This window comes from Tympanuchus pallidicinctus, unplaced genomic scaffold (assembly GCF_026119805.1).
Source record: "Tympanuchus pallidicinctus isolate F22 unplaced genomic scaffold, pur_lepc_1.0 scaffold1, whole genome shotgun sequence".
Classification (NCBI taxonomy): Eukaryota; Metazoa; Chordata; class Aves; order Galliformes; family Phasianidae; genus Tympanuchus; species Tympanuchus pallidicinctus.
Window position 1 is genome coordinate 15,809,171 of NW_026294618.1, and position 14,428 is coordinate 15,823,598.

General features: G+C 37.5%; 1 long non-coding RNA gene across 1 annotated transcript; it reads left to right on the top strand.

Moving 5' to 3' along the window:
* Positions 1–1,584: 1,584 nt before the first annotated feature.
* Positions 1,585–14,209, top strand: LOC128090136 (uncharacterized). Its single transcript, XR_008210814.1, has 3 exons — positions 1,585–1,729; positions 3,245–3,365; positions 14,134–14,209. It is a non-coding gene; the product is annotated as an uncharacterized LOC128090136 (long non-coding RNA).
* The last annotated feature ends 219 nt before the right edge of the window (positions 14,210–14,428 follow it).

Genomic DNA, 14,428 nt, shown 5'->3' on the forward strand with positions numbered 1-14,428 from the left:
GCTATTATTTAAACAGAAACAGCCAAGGATGAACCGTTCAAGGACTCAATTTCCAGCTACAATCCATGTTAAAAGTAGCTGATGTGTTTGCACAACGCAGATACTGGATGATACTACCTACAGCCATGCAGAGGTATTAGCGGTACAGCAAGACTGACTGCTGCACAGCTTCCATCCCTGGACATCCTGTGAAACTACACATAGTAGTGGCTAAATCCTCTAACCTGTCAGCCCGAGGAGATAATAAAAAAAAAATACACTTCATAAGAGCAGTTCATTTTTTTTCTCTATGTAATTCTCTGTATTAGAAAAGAGCAGCATCCACCTTAACGGAGAGTTCTGTACACAGCATTGCTCGCTCACTGCTATGGAAGAGCTTTCAACAAAGCAATACCAAAGTGGAAAAATTGGTGAAGAATCAATGTCCTTTACTATTTAAGCACTGTGTATGAGTACAGCTTGTAACAAACTTACCTCTGCTGAGAGGTGGAAGAGTTGGACTTACTTGTGTTGATAAGCTATATGAAAAAGGAGCTAAATTGTCCCTTTTCTCTACCATGCAGTATCCATGCTGGGGTGAGAGTTTATTATCACTATGACAATTACTCTCCTGTGCATTGCAATATGGAGAGTAGCTCAGCTAATGCATGCTGGCTCTGCTGAACTAAAAATGACAAATATCACAAAATCATTTCCAATGTCAGTTTCCCCTTTGTTCTTCTATTTTTGTAATCCACAAGATTAATCTCTCAGTTAAACTAATAGCTACAACACATACAGCTTCATTGTTTTCCCATTATCTAGCACATCAAAGCCCAAGCCAAAGCATAGCTAAGCAGGCCAGATTTTTGACAGGGTGTGGCAAGGAATAAGTTTTTCTTTGTGAAGAAGGAAGCATTTATGAAGGCTGAGATTAGGACTGGATACTGCATAGCCAGCGAAAAGCACATTAATTTCTTAGTGACAGCTATAGCAAAACATCTCTGTTCTTTACAGTTAAAGTAAGGAATACAACTTGTACCCTTATTTTATTTATACCATATGTTGGTGTCTGTAGTTATCCACATTGCACTGAGCTTACAACATGCAAGGTCAGGTAAGGAAAGCCCCGAGATGATGGATGTTACTTTCTATCATAGATTTACCTTGAAGTATTGGCAAAGATAAAGAAGTAATGATACACAGACATAAAGAAGAAAAAAATGGTTTTAAAAAATATTTTCATATAACTGAAAACTTTCTCTTTTTTTTTACTCTTAACCTGCTAAAAAACACCAGTGCTTCTAGAGCTATAGATTTAAGATTTTTCTGGGAAGATAAGACAACTGATTTTTGCTATTACATTTATCATTTCTTTATAATTTCCATCTTAATCTTTTCAGTCTAAAGAAAAAAATAATGTCTGTGTTTTGGAATCAGATGCTTCCATTGATTCAGAAGGCTAGAAGGATTTCATCTCACTGATTTTCTTTGTCTCAAAAAAAAAAAAAAAAAAAAAAAAAAGTGAACAAATTAGTACACATAATTCACCTTAAACTGTGTAGCTTTTCTTACCTTTTCGTGCTTAACCTTTTCTAGGCTGTTTTGGAGGTGAGAGCAGTAAGTCTCCACCAGGGAATGGTCCATATCCCTTCCCTGCCCCGGATTTCTGCAGAGATTTTGCATTACCGTATCTGTCTGTGACTGCAGTGCTTATCTATGAAATGGACCTGCCCTTCCTATTGACAAGGTAGGTAAGTGATTTACAGCATGATCAGTCACACTCTATAATGCATAAATAGCTGCATACATACATTTATATGCATACACACAGTTTTTTGCAATGCCGTTTTTACAGCTCTTGCAAACACTTTGGAAAGCATGAGAGTGCTTGGCAGTGCTTCTTCTCAAGCAACATGTGTTTCCATGAGTGTTCATGAGGCTGATAGGAATGTCCAGCTGAGTACCAACCAGTCTGATAAAGGTTCTGGGTGTTGTACAGGAAAAGGAAACCTAACTTGCAAAACATTGTAGAGGAGCACTCTTTTCCATCTTGATGTACATGCTACCAAATATTGCCTTTACAAATGAGGAAAAACATGAAATTTAAGGCACTTCATTAAAAGAAACACAAAAAGAAGCAGAGGAGTAAATGTTGCAAATCTAGCTGTAGGGGACAGAGCTTTGCCTACTAAACATGTCTGCAGCAAAACACTTGAGATAAGCTTCATTATCTTTCTGTAGACACATTTCTAACACAGGTGGGAGTCACTTAAGTAACCAGAAGACGAGAAGTTTTCTAAAGGTCAAGCATAGTCTGTCAGAGTCACTGCTAAACCTGATGAAAAAAAATCATATAGAAAGCCTCCTACAAGAATAAAAAGGTTCTTTTTCTCTTTTGAAAATGTTTTATATTTTCAGAGAGATGTTTTGTTTATTTTATTCAGTTTTTCAATAAAAAGCATTAAGAAATGTTGATCTTAACTGTAACTCTTTTTAAGGCTCTGCATTATTCATGCCTTTCCAGTGTTTTGTGGGGACAATACTGCATCCCTCTTAGCTTCAGTCAGGGCCAGTAATTGAATCTGGAAGTACTGATTCCCAGACTCTTACACTTAAGTATTTCATTTATGCTATAATATTCCAGAAACAGTGTGCTGAAGAAAGAAAGAAAGAGAGAGAGAGAGACGAGAGAGAAAGAAAGAAAGAAAGAGAGAGAGAGAAAGAAAAAAAAAACTTCCAAAACAGCTCCAAATTATCTACATAAAGCAAACAGAAATGTAGATACTGGAGGCTTTCCAGGACTCCTGGTTTCCTGTAACACTTAGAAGACAAAAGTTAGGGCAGCATGCTGCAAACAGATACCGAGCCTTTCCAACATTGATAGACTTTCCATGTCTGCAGTGCCACAAGAATAGAATTAGCTGTCAGACCCAAATTATCTCGACTGCAGGCTGTGCTGCCTGGGTTTGCAAGGCCATAAATCAAGGTTATCCCCTGCAGATAGGAAGGGGAAAGCTGGGCACTTCTGGCTTTAGCCCCACACTTACTTTCACCCTAGCCTCTTCCTCTGTGGTGACTTTACCTGGAGGGCTTTTTCTGCACTTGCATTTTACACACTTACTACCCATCAGCTTGTTCAAGTCATTGGTGGCTATAAGGAGAAAGAGACCAAGTCTAGAACTTTAAAAAGTGTTATTCCAATCCACTTTTTAATTTTTCTGCTGTTGGCCTTTTTTCCCCTCTTGCTTGCTGTGTGTGTTAGGTAAAGTTGAGTAAGCAGTAGGTTGATTTCATGGGAACTGCAGGAACAGGTGCTTGTGGGAAAGCAACTTGCCTTCAGAGCTGACTCTTAATTAATAATTGAAGATGCCCTAGGAGCATAGGTAAGTTAGAATTTATTTCATATTTCTGCATTTAAAAATTGCTGAACTGTGACCAGCTCAGATAAAATGATCATTTGCAGACCTGTGCCTTCAGAAGGCAAAAGTGTTATGGGCCAGGTTCAAAATAAGCAGTATGTTCCTACATCCCATTACTTGATACTTCTCTTTGTTAAACCTTACATTAACTGAAAGGCAGAAGCTGTGCTACTTTTTAATTCTGAATTTTTCAGAAGTTTCGTGAAAGGGGAGAGAAATGTGTGAGGGAAGGAGTTACTCCTGCACTTCTGAAGAATAATAATGAAAAAGAAAAGTTTTGTCTGAGTTGGAAACCTGGACTGCTATCCTAGCTGGAAGGCAGCAGACAGCTGAAGTGCTACAGCACCATCTCCTGGAAGTTGGACACTTCCGAATTTCCAAAGCCAATGCAATTCTCAGTCACACAAGCAGATGAAATCAAAAACATGCAGTGAATTCAAAATGCTTTAACAAAAATGAACTGAAAAAGTACAGATCCAGTAAAACCATTTCCATGACAGCACATTTCCAAATACATATTGTTTTTAAATAACAGATTATCACTGTTGGGCAGTACTTACTTCTTAACATGAAGCCTTTGATGTTAATTCACAGGAAAATGGGAAGGCATAAAATTAGATGGTAAAGTTGGTCAGAAAGTGCCATTAACAAAAGTAATTTGGTTAGCTTTTCATTGTCTATAGTGAGATAAATAACAGTTTAAAAGTCTGACTAACTCTACAAACAAAGCATTAAAAGCAGCTTTTGAGGATGTTTAAATTATCAATTTCCTTGCCCTGGAATCTTCGTTCTAACCTGAAAGTGTAGACCAGCTTTTAAAATAAAATAGCTAACCTGTAAACACATCTTTTACAAATGAACTACAACTGATATATATATTTTTTTTTCCATGAGATTTCTTAGTGATTTCCTCTCAAACACCTACTGAAATTCTTTCATAGTATCAGTCTGTGCAATTTTTTTTTTATTATTATTATTTTTTTTGCTGAAAACAAAGATTATTTTTGAATTAAGAGAGTAATTTCCCACCCCTGCTGACAACATAACTCAGTGACTAAACATGCCATGTTCATCTCCCATTCTGGTTTAGACTGTTCCAGTATGAACTGCTCATGGCTTTCCCCAGCCTCTATCAGAAGAATGTGTCACTGCATGGTGCACCATAGAAAGGATGGTGCACAACATAAGCCATGGTCTAAAGAGTCCCAAGTGATGCAATTCACAAGCAGGTATAGTATCTTAGCTCTGTTTCTGGTTCAAATACTTTGTGCAGGGACAACAAGATCATCTCTTTTCATCTCTGAAAAAAAAATGGAAAATATTTGGTTCAGGAAGTAGAATGTGGGTAATGCTCCACGTGAAATAATTCAAAGTGTCCTGCAGAGAGGTTTCTATTTCTACAACTTCATTCAGCAATCTGAGAGAGCAGAAGAGTCTCAACAGATCTTGATAGGCTTTACAACAACTTGTCCTTGTGCTCCACTGATGTGGCATATTTGTTATTTTCAACTGAATCTTCCCTTTTTTCCACCCTCTCTACAATAAGCCATTTCCTGTTGAGACACATCCAGAAACAGCTTAAGTCTTTGCTGTATTCAGATCTCTGTTTTAAATTTACAGTCTGCAAAGCACCATCCAAGTTTCACAGTTGCGGGCAGATCACTCCACCCCGTGGCAGCGCTGCTGCTTGCAGGCTCCCCCTGGCAGGCTGCAGAGAGAGGCAGACGCGCTGCTGCAAAAACCCACCACGTCTGCAAAATCTGTGAATAATGCTGTGTATTCTTTAATGCCATTGGCACCCTCTCTATAAGCTCTCTACGCTTCCTTTGCACTTGTCTTTCTGTTACAGCTCACTTCATTTTGCCAGCTTGGGATATTTTCCAGCTGCATCCTCTTATGACCAGTGGACAGTATCCTGAATTGCGTAAGAGAGATCCTGCAGGGGAGATGGAAGTTTCGAATTTTACTCCTCTGAGTATTTCTGATCCCAGCTTTTTCCACTAAGAAAGGAACTTAAACTGGGCACACAGAAGCTTAATATAATAGTACATTCAGCATGGGGTACTGGTGAATGGGAAGCTGGACATGAGCCAGCAGTGTGCACTCACAGCTCAGAAAGCCAACCATATCCTGGGCTGCATCAAAAGAGGTGTGGCCAGCAGATAGAGGGAGATGATCCTGCCGCTCTACTCTGTGCTTGTGGGGCCTCACCTGGAGTGCTGCGTCCAGATGTGGAGTCCTCAGTATAGGAGAGACATAGATCTGTTGGAGCACATCCAGAAGAGGGCTACTAAAATGATCCAAGTGATGGAACATCTCTCCTTCAAGGGCAAGCTGAGAGATCTTGGGCCATGCAGCCTGGAGAAGAGACCTGATAGAGGCTTTTCAATATCTAAAAAGGGACTGTGAGAGAGAGGGGAGATTTTGATTGGATATAAAAAAAAGTATTTTAGAATAAGGGTAGTGAAGCACTGGAACAAGTTGTCCAGAGTGGTAGTGGTGCCTTGTCCCTGGAGACATTCAATGTCAGGCTGGAAGAGAATCTGAGAGCATGATCAAGCTGTAGGTGTCACTATATATTGCAGGGGAGTTGGACTAGATGGTCTTTTATGGTCTCTTCCAACTCAATTCTGGAATTCTGGGATTCTGGGATTCTGGGAAAGTAAATTTCTGTTTAGATTAAACATGCAAAATGCATTAAAAAATTGAAAACTGCATTTAGCACAGGGCTTTTCCAAAAAGGTTTCAATATTGAGTGATTAGGAGCCAAATGTTGATGTTTAAATGAGGTTTCATTTAAAAAACTAATAGAACCATAGAAAAGGAAGGTGAAAAAGAATCTCTGAACTCATACTTCTGTGGGAAGTGATCAGTTATATTTCCTCATTATACCTCCTAACTAAAGGTATATGACATATGTCTACTTCCTAAATCCTATGTTACAAAGGATTCACAATATCTGAACTTAATGTTCTCTGTTTTTCTTCAATTCTGTTGCTTTTTAGTAAACCCCTATGGGATGCGAAGGAGTTCATTCCTGTCCTCTCACTGCACTATTGCTCTACATATTTGGAATTTGTTGCTTTGTTGTCCTTCTTTAGGCTCCCGTTCCTTCTCATGCTTTTATACTCAGCGTTCAGATGCTCCATCTGGCCCATGTATTTCTTCTTGTATGGTACTCTGAAATGTAGTACTCAAAACAAGCTGTAGTGGTCCGGCCAAGCCCCAACAAATAAATCAGAAAGGTTTTGTTATTCAGTCTTCCCTGTTGCAATTTTTTTTTTAGTATGTATATGTCTGCTTGCCTATTTGCTTTTCTAGTATTCTTCATCAGAAGCACTATATATATAATTAAAATTCTGAAATAAATAAAAGCATGCCCACCAGCCTGAAATCCATCATCCTCAGTTGCTCATGGAAGATTTTTTTTTCCACTCTTTTTTTAGAAACAGAGATCATCCCAGTTGCAAGTGTAAGAAATGTTGATTTTGTGATGAATGTTGTAGTCATGAGAAGCTAGAAATCAAAAGGGCTGAAAACTAGACTACCTTCATAATATTGGCAAAATATACGTGGCATGGTTTCTACTCATCATATCTGGCTCAAAGGATTTCTAAGCTAAAGAATCATGCCCACATCAGATTGCATTTTTAACAATTTCTGGGAAATTCCAGTATAAATAATTCTGAAACACTGACGATTTTATGTACTAGGTCCACCTGAACAGATGTTGGTTCGACTATTGACATTACATAATGACAACCAAAATAGCATTGCATAAATCTCTCCTATACTCTTTGTGATGATCAGCAATTATTTTTAAATATGAGTAACACTGAAGTGTAAGATTCAGAAAGTACTTAGAGAATCCCTCAGATTTATGAATGTATCGCACTTAGCCACAGCATTTCTAATAAATTTTCAATGTAGAGAAAGTACTTAGTGGTATGGTGATAGCTTTGATATACAACTCTGTTAAATCTGACAATTTCAGTATTTTTCTTTTAAGTAAATTTGCCTGCTGTGTTTCTTACTCTCTGCTACTAATAGCCATAAGATAGACTTAATATACGCAGTGAAATCTCTTCCTGATCAGAAATATGCAAGAGACCTAGTTCTTTTTTTCACATCTAGACAATTGGGATAACACTAAATAAAAATTAAAGATTTTCCCTAAATAAATTTATTTATGAATTTATAGGTAAAAATACAGATATTTATTATTATTTTTAATTTTTTTAGAGTCCACTATTTACCTCATTGAGGAACAGAGAGGATGTCATACTATACCTTTGTAAGGAACTTAAAATATAAAACAGGTTGGTAAATAACTATTTTGGGCTACTTAACAAATGGTACTAGAAAGAATATCAGTTGAACATATAGTGAGAGATAATATTAAAATTAAAAATGTCATATACCTAGATGTGTAACTTATTTCTCCTTTTCTCTTTGCCTTGGAATTATTAGTCCATGAATTTCCTGCCCTTACTCAAATGGCATGATGAAATCTGTTTACACCACTCTTCCCACAGCAGAGACCTTTGCAAACTGCAGAACATGGATAGATCCGCCAGCAGTGGCTGATCCAAAACCACAAGTGACCAACCCCCCATCATCTGAGTGGCATGGGGAAAGATTGGCCTTTTTTCACTTGGATGTGCAGACAGGGTTTGTTAAAAATACCACCTGTTAGTGTGCCAAGCAGCAGGAACACGTATTCCTCCTCAGTGGGGGCACTCTGCCTTATGGAACAGGGGATAAGGAGGTGGGAAGGAAGGAAAGTTAAATGGATTCTGGGAAAGGGACTCTGTAGTTGATGAAGGAAAATATGATAAAAGTCAGTGCTGTCAAAACCAAAACGAAGCGTTACACGAGATGAAACAGCAGAGTTTGGGAAAAACCTGAACATTTCAGTACCCAGTCAGGCAGTACAGCCCAAAGGGAGAAGAGATGCCCTATAAAACATACCATCCTGGAGATGCCCCAGGCTGACTTGTCTGTTCTCACTCATGATCAGGTAACTCACATCTCCACATCATTCTGTGAGGTGGGAAATGTATTAGATCTATCGCTGGGGAAATGGAATAGAAGATTTTGGTGGAGAAGGAAGGCAAAGAGGACACGTGCTGAAGACAGTGCTAAGGAGGAGAAGTTTCCATTTATGTAAGAATTAAATCTAGGATGAATGAGCAGGAAGGTTAGTTTAGAGTCGTTGGCTCTATAGATGTAGGGGAACAGTTCTGACCTCCTGGCGAGATAAAGCAAAGCAAGAAAAAATAAAAGTGAGAACTCTTTATAAACAAATGACAGGAAAAAATCAAGAAGAAAAAGATTTGCTAAAGGAAATTGCAAATTAAGGGTCAAAGTGCCTGAAGGGGAGAAAAAACTGGTGAAATTCAAAATATGGACAGTACATTCATACTAAAAACAGCCTTATTTTAGGACTGATGAGAGATTCAGAGAGAGAGCTTCTTGAAATCTTTTCTTGAAAAAAAAAGTCACTGAAACAGGATAGACAGCAGATACAGGAACAGTCACTTTTAAAAGCTGAAATAATGCTGAATTTTACTAGATCCAAGAAAGTCTAAGAAAGCTTTTGTTCTACTTTCCTATCAATTGGAAAACCAAGAATCTGATATAACAAGAACAAGAAAAGTTGCTTTCTTGCATATATTATTTAGAGTACAAAAAAGCACATTTGGAGGAGGAATGGGAGGACTGAAGATGCAGCAATACTAAAGGTAAAATTTAAAGCAGAACAAAATAGTAACTATTTTTTCTGGAATTAAAGTAAAATATTTTTTTTTCTCTCTGTCTTCTGTCTATGAATAACATTTAGCAGCAGCTATTCTGTATATAGCTGTTTGCTTACATGTATACGAGGATCACTGATAGCTCTGCAACAATGAAAGCATTTAGAAACCTCAGTCAGGCCTAAGTAGATGAAAATATACTGATGTATGTTAGAATGCAGAATACGACAGCAGAAAAAAAAAAGGAGAATGTGTACTGCACCTTGTTCTGGAAAACATATTATACTACAAAACAAAACAAAACAAAAAACCAAAAAACAAAAACAAAAACAAAAAAAAACCCTCGCTCTTTTTTTTTATAATAGAAAAATAACTGCACAGCAAGCTGGAAAAATAAGCTTTGCCACTCTGCTACTATTTTTTGTAATGTCTCAAATTTCTCTTCTCTTCCGCTGTCATCACATCCCCAGCATTTAGATGATGGATGAAAGATCCATGTGGATTTTTTAGAATTTGAGATTTTTGGAACCTCTCAAGCTACTTTGCTGAGTTTTCTGACAGAAACAATAGCCATTCTAGTCTTACATCATGCTATTTCACAGTTAACTTTCAATTGAATCCCCGTACCATTGACCTCAATGGTTTCTTTTTGACCCAGATGCAGCTTTCCTTCAAAGTCCTCTCCATTGCCTGCCAGAAACTGTTCATCTTGTTTTTCTTCATTTGCCTCATGAAGGGTACCTGCTGAGGAGCTACCAAAGAATAGATATGAAGATAAGCTCAGTCCTGGAGACATGTAGAAAAGCTGCTGCTGAACTCAGTGGACAAGTGTGTCCTAGAAATGAATGAGGTCTTAAGCAGAGTGGTTTAGCCCAGACTGTTCATCAGATCCTGACTCTGGTGGCTCAGAGACAGCCCCTCAAGGGGGTTAGCCACCACCTGAGAAAAGTGTAAATTAAAATCTTTTCAGGTCATTAGCTGAGAATGTAACATGTTTTGATTTAAAATTCGGTTTCAGCTTTGAAGTATTAACTCAGGAACTTTGAAAACCCCTTTCCTGTAGAAGATTTGGGATCAGTTAACCAGCAACAGATGGCAACAAAGAGAAATTCATAAGGAAATTGGAATAAACCAGGCTTCAGAAAGTTTATGGAGCTATGGAAAAAGAAGGTATAAAATTGAGAAATTTCTCCTCGCTAGAGCTGACTCAGCATTCAGCTTTTCCTCTACCTGCCCTCAGGGGAGCTGTGTCCAGACCAAGATCACAACTGTAGATGCTTTTATCTGGGTCAATCTGGATTTTCAATGAACATGGTCTGTAGCAGAATCCAGAGAGCCAGGAAGTGTAATTTCCTAGAATCCAAATGGAAAAATTACAGGAAGGGAGGGTGTTCTGAGAAGCATAAGGGAACATAAAGACTTCATAAATGTAACGGACATGGAGTCTCCGAGAGCAAAGAAGCTGAGGTCTGCAGAAGCCCCATGAATGAAAAGGAACATATTTCTCTACAGAGAGAAAGCTGGCTGTGATCTACTGTTGCTGGCAGACAGAACTTCAGCTTCAGCTGGCAATCTATTAGGCTTTAAAAAGAAAAAAAAAAGTAGTAAACTCTTGGCAATGAGCGGGAAACCAACTGCAGTGCCGAGGGAAGACAAACCACATGCTCTGACGGCTGAGTGGTTCATGACCTCTGCTCACAAGAGAAAATGAAGGGTGACAGTGGCTGGTGACTCACTTCTCTCAGTAACAGAAACATCCATTTGGTGGTATGACCCAACACTTATGGAGAGGTTCTGCACAGATCAGAGCTATTGCAAGAGTTTACCAAGGCTCATTCAGCGATCTGAAACCTCTTCCAAGTGACTCATTCACTTGGGAAATAGTACTACCATTCTAAGAACTAGCTGGAGAATGCCATAAGAAACAGCAAAGCTCCTGGACTGGTGATAATAGGAGCCTCAGCTGGTATTCTTATCAATTCCATCAGAGAAGGGTAAAAGTCTGAGCAAGGACAGACACATCCTGAAGATAAATATATGTCTATACAGATGGTGCAGTTTTAGAGGACTTGGGTTTCCTGAAGGGGAGAGGAGGTATTCATAATAGGGTCATAAGAGGGACAAGAAGGAAATGACTGAATCAGTTGTAGATATGTGCAAAGTATTTTGCCTTATATGATGCAGGATGCACATGTTCACTGTGAGATCTGGAATCTGGTGGGAGACAGACCTGTTGGAATTCTCCAGGGTAATAATAGAAGGAGGAAAGGGCATCTTTGGGAAAGAAATACAACAGGACACAGAGAATGTATAGCAGTGTATATTTTATTTAAATTTAGCTACTGCATAGTTGGACATCTAATTTAAACCAGCCAGGTAAGCACATTGTTATCAGTCTCTCCCACCTGTCTTTGACTGCTATTACAGGGTGGGAAGAATTGCCTCTGAAAATGTCTCCCTACACTGCCCATGGACAAAGGCTGGATAACAAAGTTCTTAAAGTCTCATATAGTAAATATTTTAAATTGTTCTGAGTGATAATCAAATCTCTTCTGGATTTGATTCTGACTAGGAAGGAGAAAATGACTGAAAGTGGGAAAGGGGGAAGCAACTTAAGTGAGAATAATGGATATGGGTGCAGCAGTGGAAAAAAGGACAGTGGATTTCAGGAAAGGGGACCTTCTTAACTCAAAAGGACTGATAAGACCTACATAGGAAACACAAGTATAGGAAAGAAGTTCCAAGGGAGTTAACAGTTTCTTAAATAAAGGGACAAAAAAGATGAACAAGTTCTACGGAAGAGCAGCCATCTCATAGATTGATGCAACATTCTAGTTTAAAGGGTTCTCTACTGTCTTCAACAGCCTTACAAACCAGAAGAGACTTCTTTAGTCCTTCACAAGCTTATTCCTCCCTCATCTCTTTTTGTTTCCCGTTAGATGTAAGACAGTTATTCTGAGTTATAATTTCCATTTCATATTTTCCTTAATATCTAACTTGCAATATTAATAGTGAGAGGCTAAGTTCAGGTTAGTTCTTTCAATACTTCATTCTGAAGAAATAAATGAACATAGAATACAAACTGTTTAAATTGTTAATGACAAACATGAAAAACATCAGTGTGTCATAAACATGAAGTGGAAGATTCAAAAAGACCAAAGTACAGAATAATATTGTACTGTTGTTATGAAATGGTAGCAAGACAAGAGTATCAAGAAAGCAATCTGTAACTTTTTAAGTCATAGGATCTAGTCTGGTTAATGAAGGTGGAAGGCTAAGGACAGATGTTGCCAACAAATCTAAAGAGTTTGATGTTTTTCTGGCATCAGACTTCACCAATCACGATTAGAGAGCTAACACAAAATCAATATCAAAGAAGATGAAGTCAATTGGCATAGGAAAGAGTAAGTCTGAGGTTATCTAAATAAGTTAAATGTTTTCAAATAATTTGATACCTTGTTGAAATCCTCCTCAGGCTCCTTACAGCATTTTCTAGAGTAACAGCAGAAAATCTAGTGATTATGTTAGCTGGGCTCCAAAGGAACAAAAAGAGAATATGAAGTGTAATGCTCAGAAAAGAATCTTCAGTAATTTATTGTCCAGTGAAAACTTATTTCAGCTGTAGAATGACACTAGAATAAATGAAACGATTGTAAGTATTCAACTCTTTAGATTTGTAATGAAAAAAAAGTTGTCAAGCCCATCAAATGACCTTTCACAATAGAATAACAACCTGTTTGCAAAAGAAAAACTAAAAAATATATGATACATCTGTGGTTTTTAAGCTTTTGACTTAGTTTTCTAGTCTAATTTCATTAAAAGGTTCAGAGTAAGTTAAAATAATTATTTGCATGAAATTAATTGGAAGTTAACCCCAGTATTAAACAAATTTGATCTGGAAATATAGATACATAAGCATGAAATCTGCAGGGCTCTGTGGTGGGTCTGCTACTCTCCAGTGGGCACGTCAAATAACTTATGCAGTAGAAAAAAAATATGTTTTTGAAATCTGAACTTATATCAACCTTGAATTGCAAATGTATTATGGGACAGGATTAAAACCCAAATAACCTTGATAAATTGAATACATTCTTGACATCAAAAGTGACACTGAGAAATTGTATAAATGACATGCAATTAATGGGACAATAAACATAAACAGGAAACATAAACAGTATAAACATAACAGGAAAACAAATGTTTGGAAAAATAGTACTGTAAAAGCTTTTGAAGCTATGGTGGATCACAGTAAATGTAAATTGATGGCGACATATATTACAAAACAGCTAACATCAGATTGGCAATAGCGAACAGATAGACTGTATAGAAGATGTTCAGGAATTTCTTCCACTTAGAAGAGAATGTGAATTCAGGCAGACATGAGTTCTGCATGTGCTCCTGAAAGGCACTGCACTTCTGGAGAGGGTCTAGTGGTCAGCAGCAAGTGTAATCAGAAAGCTGATTATAATGACCTAGAAGGAAATGCAAACTGGATGTTTTGTTTTGCTTTTAAGTGCAAATAAAAGAAGTGGAGGAGAAACTTAAAAACATCTTTCAATTATAGAAAAATTTTCTGAAAAATAAAAAGAAATATTTGGTGCAGTTTTTACTTCACACTGGAGATAGAAAAAGCCTCATGAGTTGAAGTTACAACAGTGTAAATTTGCTTGAAATTTTCATACTGTAAGGAGAGGAAAGTATCAAATTATCTTTCCAGTGATGATTATAGAATCCTAAAACTTTGTAGACCAATTAAGGCAAAAGACTGTTATATAATAAATAGATAAGTAGATATATAGGTAGACATTTTACCTTAAATAATTTGTATTAATTTCTTTAGACTCTTTCCTGTGCATTTACTTTGATCTCTCAGCCTTTACTGAGTCCTGTTTGGTTTGTTTTTTTTTTTTTTTCGTAGGAATAAAAATGATAAATAGCAATTTTAACCACTTTTGTTACTTCAATCACATTGCCAGTTGCTGGAAATGGTGCCCATTTTGGGAAAGATAAATGCAGAGAAATCTGAGTATGAGAACAGTAATGACACTGGGATTACAGTCTCGTGTGGAAGTGAGTAAAATCCACATTGAATATAACTGCCTCTCCTTGGAGAAACTTTCATCACATGTAGAAGTGACACTTCACTGTAAAGTGTGTGTTTATTCCAGAGGAACTGAGCTATCTCTGAGCCTAGAATTAAAGAGTTAATTTAGTTCTCCTTGGTTCAGTCTATAGAATATCTCAAAGGCTTTGAAACCAGTGTAGAGTTTG